Consider the following 16,810-nt stretch of genomic DNA (forward strand, 5'->3'; position numbering starts at 1 on the left):
ACAAAGTGATAAAAATATCCCTAAATTCTTAAACTATAGGCTTTACAGGCAGGCCCGAATATGTCTATTCTAACAGTGGGTTCTAGCCCTTCCCCCATTCTGTGTCTGTCTTGTGTATTTAGATCAGGGGTCGGCAACCTTTCAGAAGTGCTGTGCCGAGTCTTTATTTATTCACTCTAATTTAAGGTTCCGTGTGCCATAACACATTTTAATGTTTTTAGAAGGTCTCTTTCTATAAGTCTATAATATAGAACTAAACTATTGTTGTATGTAAAATAAATAAGGTTTTAAAAATGTCTAAGAAGCTTAATTTAAAATTAAATTAAAATGCAGAGCCCCCCCCCTCGGACCAGGGGCCAGGACCCAGGCAGTGTGAGTGCCACTGAAAATCAGCTCGCTGCCGCAGGTTTCCTACCCTGATTTAGATTGTAAATTCTTCAGGGCATGGGCCATCTACTATTCTCTGTTTGTACTTTGCCTAGCACAATGGGGACCCACTGTTAGTTGGTCCTTAGGCACTAAGGTAGTGAATATGATTTGTTATAATAGTAACTCTCCTGCCACTTTGAGCCAAGGAAGATGGCCTTGGGATGCGTAGCCTTATTTGGGGTGTGTTAGTAATGTTGATTTGATTTATCAACTTAATTTAATGTGTATTGTAATTATTTTAATTAATTACTAATAATACTTAATCATTTATATTAATTAATATGAGTTTAGGCTCGCCAATTTGTTTGATCAGAAGATAAAAGTTCGTGTTTCGAATCAGGTTCCACAGAATTGATAAAGGGACCTTCAAGGGTATGACAGGAAGCTCACACGGAGACAGATATAGTCATAAAGACTTTTTATTAAACTCAATGAAATAGTAAGTAAATTGTAAAACAGGTAGAATTACAGAGTTACAATTGTATTACTGTTATTCAAGAGATACATATGATGATACAATATTATGTGCTGCAAACTTTGGTTAATATTCACACCCTGTTTTGATAAACTGGCGTTGGCCTCACCTCTGGCGGTTCTGGTTTCACAGCTCTTGCAAGGAAACTAATGTAAAGAGCTGTCAAAGCTACTTTGGAATTTACTTTTAGCTCAACTAAATAATCTAACACACAAATTAAAATAAAGTTTAGAGAGACCAAGCTTAGCCGAGTTCCTTTTGAACTTAAAGTTTGAAAAGAAAATAAGTGCGCCTATTACTGGTTAATAGCTGTCGTAGATGGATAGCATGAATACGTAGTTGAAGATGGTGAAGTGTAGAGAAGGAGGAGGAGGTTGAGGTGCGGGTAAAAAGAGGTAGGTTACCTCTTTTTATGGAAATAAATGCCGGAAATCCTTCCTCTTATGCCCAAATTTCAGTCTTCCCCCATAGAAATGTTAGGATACGCTTACTCCATAGGCTAGTATGTGTGTGCGTATGGATAGCAGGTATCTGCGCACTTGTGGGGTACTTGTTAAGTCTGTGAGTACAACTTTGAAAAATCCCCTTTGCTATTCTTCATTGTCTGTTGATCTAGGTAAAGGGTCTTAGACCTAAGCGTAGGCACTTTATTTGGGTATAGGAAAAACAGTTCCTTTTCTGGGTAAAAGGGCACAGGATGTAGCTATGCTAACTTTTCTTTAGCTTAAAATGCAGGTTTTGGCCTGTAGGTTTCTTGCATTACAGCCAAACATATTTTTAATATGAATTAATAAACCTATCACAATACTGTACTTATAAGAAAAGAGATATTGATGCAGGCAAGCAGATGAATCCTGAGGGCTACAGATGTTACTGCCTAAAAATGAGATGGGGTTAAAACTATGGAATATTCTTTGTGACAAGTATCCCACAAATTCCACTGACCTCCCTTGTTTTCTTTGCCTGCAGTAGGGTTTCCAATTTCCAAACCTGATGTGATCTCGCAGCTGGACCGAGGGGAAGAACCGTGGGTCCCGGACCTCCAGGGCTCTGGGAAAGAAGTGATCCCGAGAGCTGCCTTCACAGGTGAGGACTTGGTTAAACAACTCAACAACTGCTTAGGAATGCAGGAAACATTTGGGATGCCCTACAAAGACCCTGTGAGCTCTTCAAGTTCAGGATTGTTCCTGCAGATGTGGAATCATTATGGCAGATGTCACTCATGGCTTCCTCCTATTCTGACTGACAACTGGCAGCAGGTCCCTCCCCAAACTTTCCCCTGAGAGTTATGGTGCAATGAGGACCCAGAACTGATGCCTTCCTCCCTTCTCTGTGGAAGGGCTTGGGGAAAATCAGCACCTGATAAGTTTGATATCTCCCATATATATTTTGGTTTGTTCATCCCTTTTTCCATTCCTCTCTGACATTTCCTTTTCTCAGGCACAGGAGTGACCTATGTCTGGATTCTGTCTGTCTCCCATCCGGCGATGGGCTGGTGAGTGAGAACGAGGAGGAGAAACCCCAGCAGGAAGACACTGTGCAAGTAGATCCACATTGGATGTTATCAGGAAGATCCAAAGGGAATGTTTCCGGTGTTGTGCACTCCCAGAAAGCACAAAAGCCTGTGAGACTCAGCAGAGGCCAGAGGAAAATTACAGTAGCCACTCAGCCCTTATTCCACGCAACAGAATCAACCTGGAAGAGAGACGCTACATGTGCCATGAGTGCGGGAAAAGCTTCAATCGGTGCTCAAACCTTATCACACATCAGAGAATCCACACAGGGGAGACGCCCTACATGTGCTCTGAGTGCGGGAAAAGCTTCAATCAGCGCTCAGACCTTATCAGACATGAGAGAATCCACACTGGGGAGACACCCTACACGTGTTCTGAGTGCGGGAAAAGCTTCAATCAGCGCTCAAACCTTATTACACATCAGAGAATCCACACAGGGGAGACGCCCTACAGGTGCTCTGAGTGCGGGAAAAGCTTCGGGCGGCGCTCTGACCTTATCACACATCAGAGAATCCACACAGGGGAGACACCCTACATGTGCTCTGAGTGCGGGAAAAGCTTCGGGCAGAGCTCACACCTTATCAGACATGAGAGAATCCACACAGGGAGATGCCCTACACGTGCTCTGAGTGTGGGAAAAGCTTCAATCGGCGCTCACACCTTATCACACATCAGAGAATCCACACAGGGGAGACGCCCTACACGTGCTCTGAGTGCGGGAAAAGTTTCGGGCGGAGCTCTGACCTTATCACACATCAGAGAATCCACACAGGGGAGACGCCCTACACGTGCTCTGAGTGCGGGAAAAGCTTCAATCGGCGCTCTCACCTTATCAGACATGAGAGAATCCACACAGGGGTGATGCCCTACACATGCTCTGAGTGCGGGAAAAGCTTCAATCAGCACACAAGCCTTATTAGACATCAGAAAATCCACATGAGAGAGAACTGTTATAAATCCCTTGACTAGGGCTGGCCAAAGTTTGGTTTTTTTAATTACATTTGCTAATTCCCACATAGTGATTTTTGCACCATCTTCACCAAGGTCTCTCAGCTCCATCAGATCAGTTGCCTGCTTCTGCCTTTTGCAGCTCACCCTTCTTTGGGGTCAGTCCTGTGATCTTTTCTATCAACTCCTTTCCTTTGAGTCGTAGGAGTGTGTGTCCCTCCTGCCAGGAATGTTCATCAGCTCCAGGTGGGAGAGAGGTTTGATCCCAACAAGCTACACTGAGGCAAAAAGTACCTGTGCCTGACATCCACTAGGGCTGTACATGGCGGCTGCTTAAGTTAGTGATCTTGGTGTAACAAGACAATTATAGTTGTAGAGCAGATGCAGCCCAGGTGCAGTGGTTGGCATTAGCTTCCCCCTTGACCTGACCTAAACTCCATCACTTTTCCTAGTCTAAACAAACCCTGAGCATCACGGTTATACTGTTCCCCCATTTCACAGCAATTGTTAGTCATCGAGTTCTCCCTTGGGGAACCAATTGTTTCATTCCCAGTTGCTCTGATGTTGCTTTAGGTTGTGCTGGGGAGCAGATATTTTTATTATTTTCCACACTTAAAATATATTGAACTATAACAAAGAGCAGGAACAGGGCAGGGGTAGGGAAAAATGTCATTTCACCCATTGTAACAACAGACGTAGTTAGGGTAAGTCAGAGGGATTCCCTTATTCCCCATCACCATCCTCGTTCAATCCGTGCTAGAGCCTAAGAATCCTTTTCCTTTCCCCCGTTGTGGGATGGGAGACTTCCCAAAGTGCTCCCTGTGCTATAGCACATGGCTAAGCTCAGAGAATAAACCCGAAATAGCCCCTGAGCTTTGCTTTTTGAATTCTGTGTTTCCGATTACTTCAAGCCAGGGCATTGTGATTATTTACCAGTTTCTCTAGCACTGTTCCTACCACTGTTTCTGTAACATATTTTGTTTTTTGTGGGACAGGGTTGTTATTCCTTTGCCTAACCCCAACCTGGAAGGCCAGGGTGTCTGTCTTCTCTGGCCCCTCCCCACAGACAAATCTGACAGGGTTGCACCTGCCAGGAGCAAACAAAAAGCCCCACTGGTCACACACACAAAGCAGATAGACACACACAAGATACAGAAGAAACTGAATTATTTGAGCTACCAACATTTCCACTTTCCCACGGCATGTTAGTTCTGAAGGTTGTTTTAATTTATTTTCTTGGAACCAGAAATGGGGAAAGAGACCCTGGAGTCAGTTGAATTACAGCAGGAAGGGATAAGTCTCATGATTTGTCACTAACCAAAGGCTTTGTGAACAGAGCGATAATGTTACTGAATGGTCTGGCTAACCCTGCAGTTAGAAACAATCAGCTCTATGGGTGGCAAATTGACAGAGGCTCTGCTGCTGATCATGAAATAGAAGCACATTACCTTTAAACAGCTGCTACTTCAGTGCCTCTGGAAGTACAGAAAACAATGATCTGTGTTAAAGGAAAGTTGCCATTTCTCAGAGCCCCAATTTCTATTGTGTGTGTACAGGAAGGTTTGAATGTGTAGCAGGTAGTTTGGTCAAGCTTAGCTATTTTATGTGTGTAACAGGCTCCTGCCCACCTCCAGCAGAGGTTTCAATCACATACGATGGCAACTTACCGAATGTCACACAAATTAGTCCATCCTCTCCATATTCAGTCTCTGACCGGAATGTTAGGATGAGGCAGAGAACTGGGAAAGTATCGCAGTAGGAATACATTAACAAGTGGGATTAATCAGAGCTGGGCTGCAGACAGAGCCTGTTCTAGAGCTGGTGAAGTGACAGGGACACACTCCCAGTAGTGCTGGCTCTGAAGTAACAGCAGAAGCAGATCGAAGAGAATGAGCTCATGGGCAGCTGCCCTGTCAGTGCATCACTCACCTGGCAGGTGTTACACAAAACACAGCACTTCCCCCCACCGCCACCACTTCATTATACTGTCCATGGGGCTGTTTGTCCTGCAGGACTTTGATCTCTCCGGGTGGTCCATGGTGATTCATAACAGAGCCATTAGGGGAGCAGGAGTCATCCCAATGGAAATCTCTCCACTTCTTTCTCAGTGTTACCTTCTTAGCCCTGGCTTTGGAGATGACATTAGCCTTATCCTGTCTTGATTTTAGGTAGGATTGTGATCACCTTCTGGGGCTTGGCAGCTTAGAACTTTGAGGGCTTTTCTCTGCCTTTTGGTCCCTGCTGCAGTCAGTACATTCTAGACATGGGCATGGTGACCTTCCTGAGGATCTTGACAGCTTTGGCCAGCTTCTTGGTGGCTATTTTCCTGCTCACAGCCACTGTCTTCTTCTCATGCCTTGTCCTGGGGGCCCAGCCGTTGGCTGAATGTGAAGGAGCCCAAGTGCTGGTGACTTTAGCCTGCAGCAAGTTGCCTTTGCTCGTCAGACTCCTGAACTGCAGCTGGATGTGGTTCTTGTTCTTCTGCACAGCACAGCCCTGGAGAAGAGGGATCTGCAAATGTACATTCATATGATCCCTTTGTTTAATTGATGAAAACATAAACTAGACACTTAGAGGATTGGAACTGATTTCAGCTGATGGACAGGTTTGCTAGGTTTTTATGCATTTGGACAGCAAAATGTTGAGTGTTCACATTCATTTCAAGCATCCTTGTATAGTGGAGCTCCTGAACATAATGGAGAATGGTTTTTGTAAAGGAAAATCATGCCTCACGAATCTACTATAATTATTTGATGTATTCAACAAGAATGTGAATAAAGTTGATCCAGTGGATATATAATAATTAGAATTTCAGAAAACCTTTGACAAGGTCTCTCCCCAAAGGCTCTGAAGCAAAATGGGATAAGATGGAAGATCCTCTCTGGGATAGGTAACTGGTTCAAAGGCAAGAACGAAAGGGTCTGATTTTCAGAATGGAGAGAGGTAAATAGTGGTGTCCCCCTCGGGTCTGTACTGGGACCAGCACTGTTCAACATACTCCTGAGTGATCTGGAAAAAGGGGTAAACAGTGAGGTGGAAACATTTGCAGATGATACTGTCAGAGTCTACCCTCACTTGAAACTGGGGGGTTTCAAGGTGAGGACCCGCATGTCTTCCCCCACCCCAAAATCCTAGGTAGGTCTCCCTTTGCTGCCACCACCTCGGTCAATTACGTGGGCCGGGACACCCTGTTTTCCCCTGTCTCCTCAGAAGACACTCCCTGGGAACACAGATCAACTCACAGAGGAGGAACCTCCCCTCCCTCTCTCCTAGCCACTGGGAAGATATACACCGAGTCAAATCCTTGACTCAACACAAAGAGGGACTTACCTCCCTCCTCCTTCCCTAGTCCAGGAAAGAGATACCTGATTCAAACTGCTTGAATCAAACCCAAGAGGAACTATCTCTTCCCCTCCCTTCTCTGCCCGGAGATAAGCTGTCTCACCACCGAGAGAGAATGTCTTAGCCCCTTCCCTATATCCACAGTAGAAGGGATTTAATCAAATCTTTATAGAAAGAATTTATTAAAAGAAAAACAAGAAAATACAGAATCTCTATGAGTCCAAGCTGACACTCATAGGGTATAACCTTGCTAAGTTCTGGAGAGACTCTCTCTCTTCTCAGTACAACCAGTACAGACAGAATTAAGAATAATCAATAACAAACACACAGAATTGCAAACATAGGATTATTAGATAATGACACAAAGTATCTTTCTAATACTCACTATCTTGACTAGAAGAAATTAGTTCAGAAAGGTAGAAACTTGTAGACTTGATTAAAACATCTGGACTCTTGTAACTCCAGACGGCTAAAGACAAAACACACAGGATCAGAGGGAAAAAGTTCCTCCTAGAAATTTCAAATTCTCTTCCCTGATTGGTCCTCAGGTCAGGTGCCTACCAGGTACTATTTTTAACCCTTTACTAACTATTCATGACAGATACAAACCAACTCAAGTTAGTTACGTCCAAAAGAGAGTGTGAAGTGTGACAAAGGGATCTCACCAAAGTGAATGACTGGGCAGCAAAAAAGCAGATGAAATTCAATGTGGATCAATGCAAAGTAATGCACATGGGAAAACATGATCTCAATTCTACATCTAAACTGATGGGGTCTAAATTAGCTCTTACAACTTAAGAAAGAGATCTTGGAGTCACTGTGGATACTTCTCTGAAAACATCCACTCAATGTGCATTGGCAGTCAAAAAAGCGAACAAAATGTTGGGAAGTCATTAGGAAAGGGATGGCTAGCAAGACAGAAATATAATATTGCCTGTCTATAAATCTGTGGTAGGCCCACATCTTGAATACTGGAGCTGGTCTCCCATCTCAAAAAGATATATTGGAATTGGGAAAGGCACAGAAAAGGGCAACCAAAATGATTGGGGTGTGGAACAGCTTCCATGTGAGGTGAGATTAATAAGACTGAGGGGAGTTTTCAGCTTGGAAAAGAGATGACTAAGGCGGGGCTAGGATAGAGGTCTATAAAATGACGGGTTTGGAGAAAGTAAATAAGGAAGTATCAGAGGGGTAGCCGTGTTAGTCTGGCTCTGTAGGGAAGTGCTATTTACTCATAACACAAGAACTGGGGTCACCCGATGAAATGAATAGAGAGCAGGTTTAAAATAAACCAAAGGAAGTATTTCTTCACCCAACACACAGTCAACCTGGGGAAACATTGCCAGAGGATGCTGTGAGGGCCAAGACTATAACAGGGTGTACCAAAGAACTAGATAAGTTGATGGAGGATGGGTCCATCATTGGCTATTAGCCAGGATGGGCAGGGATACAAAACCATGCTCTTGAAGTGTCCCCAGCCTGTTTGCCGGAAGCTGGGACTGGGCGATGGGATGGATCGCTTGATGATTCCCTGTTCTGTTGATTCCCTCGCGGGCACCTGGCATTGGCCACTGTGGGAGGACAGGATTCTGGGCTGGCTGGACCATTGGTCTGATCCAGTCTGGCTGTTCTTATGACCAATAGAGGGCAGTCCTCGACAGCAATATTTATATTTGGTGCACTGAAAGGGCTAACTTTCCAAAGCTGACCCAAATGATCAGTGAAAGTGTTTTGGAGATAAACACTATACAGCAGAATGTAAATGAAAACTGGGAGCTATTGTTTAAGGAGCTTGTTAGATGGGGCATAAGCCACATTGCCTAATTAGCTGAGCTTGCAATGGCCTTCCACTCAACTCGCTGACATTTCTCCATCTGCAAATGTGGTAACTGTTTTAAAACCTAGATCCAATCAATTACAACATGTCAGGGAAGATTCTAGGCATCAATGGTCTGATCATTGGGTTGATGGCGGTAAACAAGAGATTCCCATAAGGCTCCCTCCCTCCCTCCCTCCCCCCAAGAGCCACCCTCATCCTCTCTCCCCTTTCTGCTCCCGCATCCTCTGCAAATTTTCAAAGACAGATGCCTCGTGACAGCCTTCGCTCTTGAGGAAGTTGCCTAGTGGTCAGGGTTTTGGTCCTTTGGGGTGGAAGGACGCAGCAGATAGTGGGGGAGCCCAGGGCCTCCCATGGGCTCTGACCCAGGCCACTCTGAGGGCAACACTTCCTGCCACCTCACTATTGTCCAAAGTTTGCAGTTTGTCACAGGAAGCTCTGAACAGTGTCAGCTCACTGCTTGGCACCTCTTTGCAGCCGGGTATGGCATGGCAGCTCTCTCCTTCTTGGGGTGGCAGCTGTGTCTGTTACGCTGACAGATCCGGGTCAGTGACTTGTCGGTGGGTGGGATCGAACTGGGAACTCAGGAGCTTAGTGCGTGGGCCTCTACAGCATGAACTGAAAGCCACCTAGCTGCTAGCTAAGACTGTAGAAAAGACTCGTTTTATCTCTCCTCTAAGTAATCCCGGTGCCACTAGCTGGGACGCCCCACCACACCCGGGAGGTGTGTGGGTTACATACTTCCCTAGCTGAGGAAGCGCATCCGAGCTTCGGAGAGTTCCCAGCTGTAATCCTGGACAACCCCTGTAACGATGCGGCCTCTGGCGGACACTGCTGAGAGTATCAATTCAGGGCAAATTGCTTGGAGCAGGGCAGTCACAGCCCGAGGCTGGGTGCCCTTTACTATTAAAGCACGTCACAGCAGCCATGCCGGGAGAACTTTGGTTTTACCCCACTGGCCAATCGGACGTCATACAAGCAATTCCTCAGCTATTCCAGTTCCCTTCTATCACCACCAGCCCCGCTCCTTATGGGGATGAATGGTTATGAAAACCGATACCCCAGTAAAAGAAAACGGGTTCTGTCAAAGGACCAAGCCCCAAATGCAGGTGAATAGATGAATCAGATCTTACCCACAAATCACGCTCTAGCAAATCCTTCAGCATGTAAAATCTAAAGGTTTATTCATAAAAGTAAGAAATATGGATGAGAGCTAAAATTGTTAAAGGAATCAGTTACATCCAGTAATGGCAAAGTTCTTGGTTCAGGCTTGTAGCAGTGATGGAATAAACTGCAGGTTCAAATCAAGTCTCTGGAGTCCATCCACAGCTGGGATGGGTCATTCAGTCCTTTGTCTAGAGCTTCAGTTTGTAGCAAAGTCCTCCAGAGGTAGAAGCAGGACTGGAGATGAGGCATCAGCCTTTTATAGTCTCTTGCCATGTGGTCTTTACTTTCTTTGTCGCAAGGACACTCGATCCAGCACGTGGCACAGAAAAACCTTCGAGTTCTGTCCATAGGCAGGTCCCTGCAGACCTTGCTGAGTCACAGAGTGTATCTGCCTTCTGTCAGTGGGTCGATTGTAGATGGTCCTTAGTGGGCCATCAAGGAGGCGAGGCAGAACTGACACCAACTTGTCTGGGGTGTTTCCCGGAAGCAAAGCACAAGTTTGAAATATGGGCAGCATAGAGCCAATATTCATAACGTCAACTACAAAAAATGATAGACATCTAGAGATAGCATCATTATAATCAGTCAATCAGAACCTCCACATAGACCCCTTACACAACAACCTTTCTACAATATTGGCTGCAAATAGAGAACAGTGGCCACAACGGTGATCTGTACCGTTACAGATTATGTCAGTAACATCACAGGAGGTGACACGGCATCAGTGAGACTGGGGGTTTGGCTACACTTGCAGGTGTACAGTGCTGGGAGTTAAAGCTGTCTTCGTACAGCTGTGTAGGGAAAGCGCTGCAGTGTGGCCACATTTGCAGCATTTGCAGTGGTGTTGGGAGTGGTGCATTATGGGCAGCTATCCCACAGAGCACCTCTTCCCATTCTGGTGCCATGGGTTGTGGGAAGGGTGCAGAGGGTGTGGATCATTCTGGTTCCTCTCCCAATGCCCTGTGATGCATCGCTTCACATCCCAGCAATCCCTGTTTTTCCGTCCATGTTTGGCGCCATCTTGCATCTTTCAACGTTTTCTGTGCAGCGCAATTCTGTGTTCCGCTTTCGGTCTGCGGAAAGTGGAACCTGAACTGATGAGGAGTTTGCTGACGAGTCTCGCCAGCACATCACATTTGGCAGTTGAGCTATTCCTTAAGATCCAAAGTGACAGTGAGGAGTGCAACAATGATAGCGAGTCGCATAACGCGTACGACACAAAATTGCTTGTAACATTCACAGACATGCTCAGCACCATGGAACGCCACTTTTGGGCTCAAGAAACAAGCACTGAGTGGTAGGATCACATTGTCATGGAAGTCTGGGATAATGAGCAGTGGCTGCAGAACTTTCGGATGAGAAAAGCCACTTTCATGGGACTGTGTGAGGAGCTCACCCCCACCCTGCAGCACAAGGACACAAGATTGAGATCTGCCCTGCCGGTGGACAGGGGCGGCTCTACAGTTTTGGCCGCCCCAAGCAGTCATGCGCGGGAGGTGCCCCGGAGCCGCGGGAGCAGCGGACCTCCCGCGGGCATGACTGCAGAGGGTCCGCTGGTCCCGAGTTGCGCGGCTGGACCCCGCTGCCGCGGACGGTTCGCGGATCCCGCTGCCCGCTGAGCTGCCGCAGTCATGCCTGTGGGAGGTCCAGCCGAGCCGCGGGACGAGCGCTCCTCCGCAGTCATGCCTGCGCAGGTCCGGTCGTCCCGGGCCGGTGGACCTCCCGCAGGCATGACTGCGGCAGGTCCGCCGGTGCAGCCTGCCGCCCCCTAGATTTGGCCGCCCTAGGCACCAGCTTGTTTTGCTGGTGCCTAGAGCCGCCCCTGCCGGTGGAGAAGCGGGTGGCTATTGCAATCTGGAAGCTGGCAACTCCTGACAGCTACTGATCTGTCGCAAACCAGTTTGAAGTGGGAAAGTCGACCGTTGGAATCGTGTTGATGCAAGTTTGCAGGGCCATTAATCGCATCCTGCTAAGAAGAACTGTGACTCTGGGGAAATGTGCAGGACATTGTGGATGGCTTTGCACAAATGGGCTTCCCTAACTGTGGAGGGGTGATAGATGGGACCCATATTCCTATTCTGGCACCACCCCACCTAGTATCTGGGTACGTTAATCGGAAGGGGTATTTCTCTATGGTTCTCCAGGCACTTGTGGATCACCGTGGGCATTTCTTTGACATTAACGCAGGCTGGCCCGTAAAGGTGCATGATGCACGCATCTTTCGGAACAGTGGCCTGTTCAAGAAGCTGCAGGCCGGGACTTTTTTCCCAGACCAGAGGATCACAGTAGGGGACGTCAAAATGCCCATTGTGATCCTTGGAGACCCCGCTTACCCGTTACTGCCTTGGCTCATGAAACCCTACACAGGGAGCCTTGACAGCAGCAAGGAACGGTTCAACTACAAGCTGAGCCAGTGCCGAATGACTGTAGAGTGTGCTTTTGGCCATTTAAAGGGGTGCTGGTGATCTCTGTATGGGAATCTGACTTGGGGAAAGCAGCATCCCTGCGGTTATATCCAGAAGCTGTACCCTTCATAATATTTATGAAGGGAAGGGTGAAAGATTCAATCAGGCATGGACCTCCAAGGTTCAAGTCCTGGAGGCTGAATTTGCACAGCCAGAGAGCAGGGCTACTAGAGAGGCCCAGCACAGGGCTGCAAGGATTAGAGATGCCTTGAGGGAGGAATTTGAGGCTGAAAACCAACAGTAATGTTTGGTGCCTTGCACAGGAGTGAAGTGCAGTGGTTACAATGTTAGTGGGAATCTGTGTTTGCTAAGCTGATTTGCAGTGCCTGTGTCTTTCCTGGGCTAAGGTATCTTTGACTTTATGCAATAATAAAGACTGTTTTCAAAGCCAAGAATTCATGTATTGAAAAGAAAATTACTTTATGGAAAGACACACAACTTTTGGGAATCTGAAAGGGCAGGGGTGGGGTGGGAACTGTACACTCACAGGTTTGAATATGTCCTGGCTGGCGTGCTGTGCAATGACTGCTGCACTCCAGGGTGGCTATACTGCATGGTGATGGGGGTTGAGTGCAGAGGGTAAGGGTCATAGTTCTCAGGGCTGGTTGGTGAACGTACAGGTGTTGGGGGCAGCTGGTGGTGATGAGAACCTCGATGTTGGGGAAGGGGGGTTGGAGCTAATATGGGGGCACAAGGGAAAGAGCTTTGGGACAAGGGGTGCAGGGGGGAACCAGGGGCGGTAGTGCTCTGCCTGCATGGCTACGAGAGCCTGGATAGAGTCCGCTTGGTGTTCCAGGATGCTTATCAGCCGCTCCGTGCTTTGCTTCCTGTGCGCTGCATTTTCCTTGCGGATCCTGCTTTCCCTCTCCTTCCACTTCTGCGCTTTTTGATTCTCTGTGAGAGGTTGGTGCATCACTTCGTGCAGCATGTCGTCTTTGCTTTTCGCTGTCTCTGCCAGAGGTTTTGCAGTCTCTCAGCCAGTGATAACACGGACAGCCGAGATCTCAAGGTTGCATCTGTAAAGGCAAAATGCAACACTTAACAGAGGCAGCATTGTTTATACCAGACAGAGTAATTCCCCTGCACTTAAGGAGGGCACATACAGTCTTCACAATAACGTAATTTTCCCATCCCAAAGAGAGCGCACATAACCCACGGAGCCCCGGAAAGGGTGAGTAAGGGGACTAATTGTTTCAGGGCTGTACTGTCCTCTGGGTTTCCGTGCCTTGGGGAGAGCCAACAACTGCAGAGGGCACCTACACTGAACACTATCCCAACATTTTCCACAGGAGTGTATCCTGGAAGATATCTCGCTGCTGCGGGTCACCTGGGAAGAGCGGGAGGGTCTTCTACTGCAATGTGGATTCCGCCCTGGCCCCTATGCAGCTTGCCTGTGTGCAGCAATGAACCCCCCACCCCTTGCGGACGCTGTTAGCCTGACTGGGACAAGGACCACAGTGGCTCTCCCAATAAACATGCACAAGCGCATTGCCCACGCTCTGGATGAGACTTTTGATGAGATTACTGAGGCCGACACCGCAACGTGATAGACCACATCAGTGCGCTTATTCTGCATCTAGGCATGCATGCATGCAGCCCTAACCCCCCTCCTCTCCCGAAAAATTTCCATCCTGAAAATAAAAGCCGCTTACTGGGAACCTGCTCCTCTGTTTGTCCTCCACCAAGTACCGGGTGCTGCGACTGGCTACCTTCCTCTTGGCTTGAGAAGAACTCCTGGCTGCATGCCTCCTGGGACTCCGGGGTGTCTCCCCCCACCCCAGTACCCTCACTCTCGCTTTCCCCCTCCTCCCCCTGCTCTGAAGTGTCCATCGTGGTTGTCGGATTGGCGGTGGGGTCACCCCCAAGTATTGTGTCCAGCTCCTTGTAAAATCGGCAGGTCATGGGGGCAGAGCCGGAGCGGCGGTTTCCATTGTGGGCTTTGCAGTAGGCACTCCGCAGCTCCTTCACTTTAACCCTGCACTGCAGCGCATCCCGGTCATGGCCCCTTTCCAGCATGGCCCTTGATATCTGCCCAAAGGTTTCGTAATTCCTACGGCTGGAGCACAGCTGGGCCTGCACAGCTTCCTCCCACAAACACTGATGAGGTCCAGCAACTCGCCATTCTCCATGCTGGGGCTCATTTGCCACGTGGAGGCATGGTCACCTGGAAAGATTCACTGATTGCACTCCACACCTGGCTGAGCAAACAGGAAGGGGATTTTTTTAAATTCCCGGGGCATTAAAGGGTGGGTCTGACAGCTGGTCACCTGAGGCCAGGGCAGTAGAGTTCGAACTGGTGAGCAGAGTAGCTAGAACAGGCACTATGGGATAGTGCTGAATACTTCTGAAGGCCAATAACAGCGCTTTTGGTGGCCACAGTGGCGGGGCAGCACTGCATCAGCAGCGCTATAGTCTTTATTCCTCTTGTAGAAGTGGAGTACAGCCAGTGTTGTAGCCAGGAGATACAGCGCTGTATGTGCCTTGCCAGTGTGGATGGTGAGTGAGTTACAGCGCTGTAAAGCCACCACCAGCGCTGCAACTCTCAAGTGTAGCCAAGCCCGAAGACTAGGTGCCTTTCTGGAATGTGTTTGCCCCAAAAGTAGCTATTGTGTCATACAGGAGGCCTGTGATATGCAGGGGGTCAGATTAGATGCTCTAATGGTCTCTTCTGACCATAAAGTTGACTAATTTCTGAAAAACTGAGTGTAGCACTGGGAGCAGCATCTGATGTTTTCCTGTCTAGCCGGCTTGCTGCCTAGAACGAACGCTCCTTGAGTGGGGTGATCCACAGGGAGTAGCTCAAACCTCCAAAGTGCCTGGCCAGGGGCAGGACATTGGCACAGCAAGGGAGGGGTGTGGCAGTGACATCACAAAGGCCTTTGCAGGCCCTCAGACTATTGGTCAAAGGTGGTGGGGAGGTGGTGACCTCTCAGAGAGATGCTGACATCAGCCAGGCAGGACAGGGGCGAGGGGCCAGGGAAACCTCAGAGACCCCTGTGGCTTTGCTTCAGCAAGTCTCCTTCTCCAGGTCTCTCTTTGAGGACTGAGAGAGTATTTGGGTTCAGGTACGTGAGCGCCGGGAGGAACCTCTTTGAGTTTTCCCTTCCCTTTTCCTGATTTTACTAGAAAACAGCCGTCCCTGTTTAGAAGGTAAGAGCCTCCTCGAGGTTTGAAACCTGTTCAGTCTGATCCATCTGGTGACAGTTGAATTCTACGCATGGAAAACACGAGCTTAAGGAGGCCAAATTTTATTCTGCACCTGGGATTTTGTCCCTTAGAATCACTGGGGACATTAGGGTTTGTCCTTTTTGTTTAATCTTTTCCTTCATCCCTCCCTCCCTCCTTTCTCTATGTCTCGTGCTTCTTTTGTCCTTTCACCTGTTCCTCCCAACACCAGAAGGTAGGTAGGTAGGTAGGGGTGTGTGTGTGTGTGTGTGTGTGTGTGTGTGTGTGTGTGTGTGTGTGTGTGTGTGTGTGTGTGTGTGTGTGTGTGTGTGTGTGTGTTTTGCAGGGGAGTGCTCGGCAGCTCCCACTGTGGGTGGTCCACCCAAAAATGTGCGGCTGAAATAGTGCTCGGGCAGTGATCCCCACCGGTGACCTGGACCATCCTTTGGGCTCTCTGGTGAGAACCCTCAGCCTCCCGTCCTCAGTCTCTACCCTGATTGGCTGAGCAGGGGGTTATTGACAGGGAGGAGACTCAGGTCCTTGTTCTCTTTTAAGACCAAGGAAATAAGTCATAACCAGTCATATGTTTGAATTTTGCTGCTTCTCTGCATTAATGGTCTCTGAGCAGGTCATGATTCTAACATTGCAGTTCTCCTCAAATACTTGCTGAATAATTACTGTGCACTGTTGGTCTGGAGCTCATCTGAGAGCACTTTATTCAGGTCATTCAATGGATGAAATTCAAGATCCGATGGTTAGTTTGAAAATCAGGGGTCTTGGGTCCTGTTCCCAGCTCTGCCACTGGCCGGCTGTGTGACCTAAGACAAGTCAATTCTCCTGTCTCAGCCTGAGCTTCTCCCTCTTTCAAGTAGGGATAATAATGATCCGCTCCTACCTACCTTACGGTATGTGGAGGCAGGGCTGGCTCTAGGTTTTTTGCCTCCCCAAGCAAAAAAAAAATTTGTCTGCCCTCCCATCCCCCTGCTGCCCGAGCCCTGGGCTCTCCCCTCCCCACACCTGCACCCCCTGCCTCCCCAGCTCTGGGCCTCCCACCACTTTCACTCCCCTGCCAACCCAGCCCTGGGCTCTCCCCCACACACAGCCTGTGCTGCCCCAGCTCTCGACTCTCCCCTTCCCCCCTACCAGTGCTCCCCCACCCATACGCCCCCTGCTGCCCCAGCCCTGGGCTCCTCCCCGCACTTGCACCTACTTCCACCCCAGCCCTGGGTCACTGGTAACTTGCTCCCAGGTTAATAAAATAGAAAAAAGAGAGGATTGAATGTGTAACAGGGAGTTTGGTAAATCTTGGTTATTTTATTTTTCAACAGGCTCCTGTCCACCTCCAGTAGAATTTTCAGTCCCAATGGCAACTTACTTACCAAATGTAATACAAACTAGTCCATGCCTCCCAAGTGGATGTGGTTCTTGTTCTTCTGCACATTGTAGCCTGTGGAGGCCAAGGACCTGC

At 48.2% G+C, this 16,810-nt stretch overlaps 1 pseudogene; it reads left to right on the plus strand.

The window, feature by feature from the left end:
* LOC120375648 overlaps window positions 1–3,273 on the plus strand; it is a 310,655-nt pseudogene extending 307,382 nt beyond the window's left edge.
* Window positions 3,274–16,810: the final 13,537 nt, after the last annotated feature.

Source organism: Mauremys reevesii, linkage group 12 (assembly GCF_016161935.1).
Source record: "Mauremys reevesii isolate NIE-2019 linkage group 12, ASM1616193v1, whole genome shotgun sequence".
In the NCBI taxonomy this organism is placed as follows: domain Eukaryota; kingdom Metazoa; phylum Chordata; order Testudines; family Geoemydidae; genus Mauremys; species Mauremys reevesii.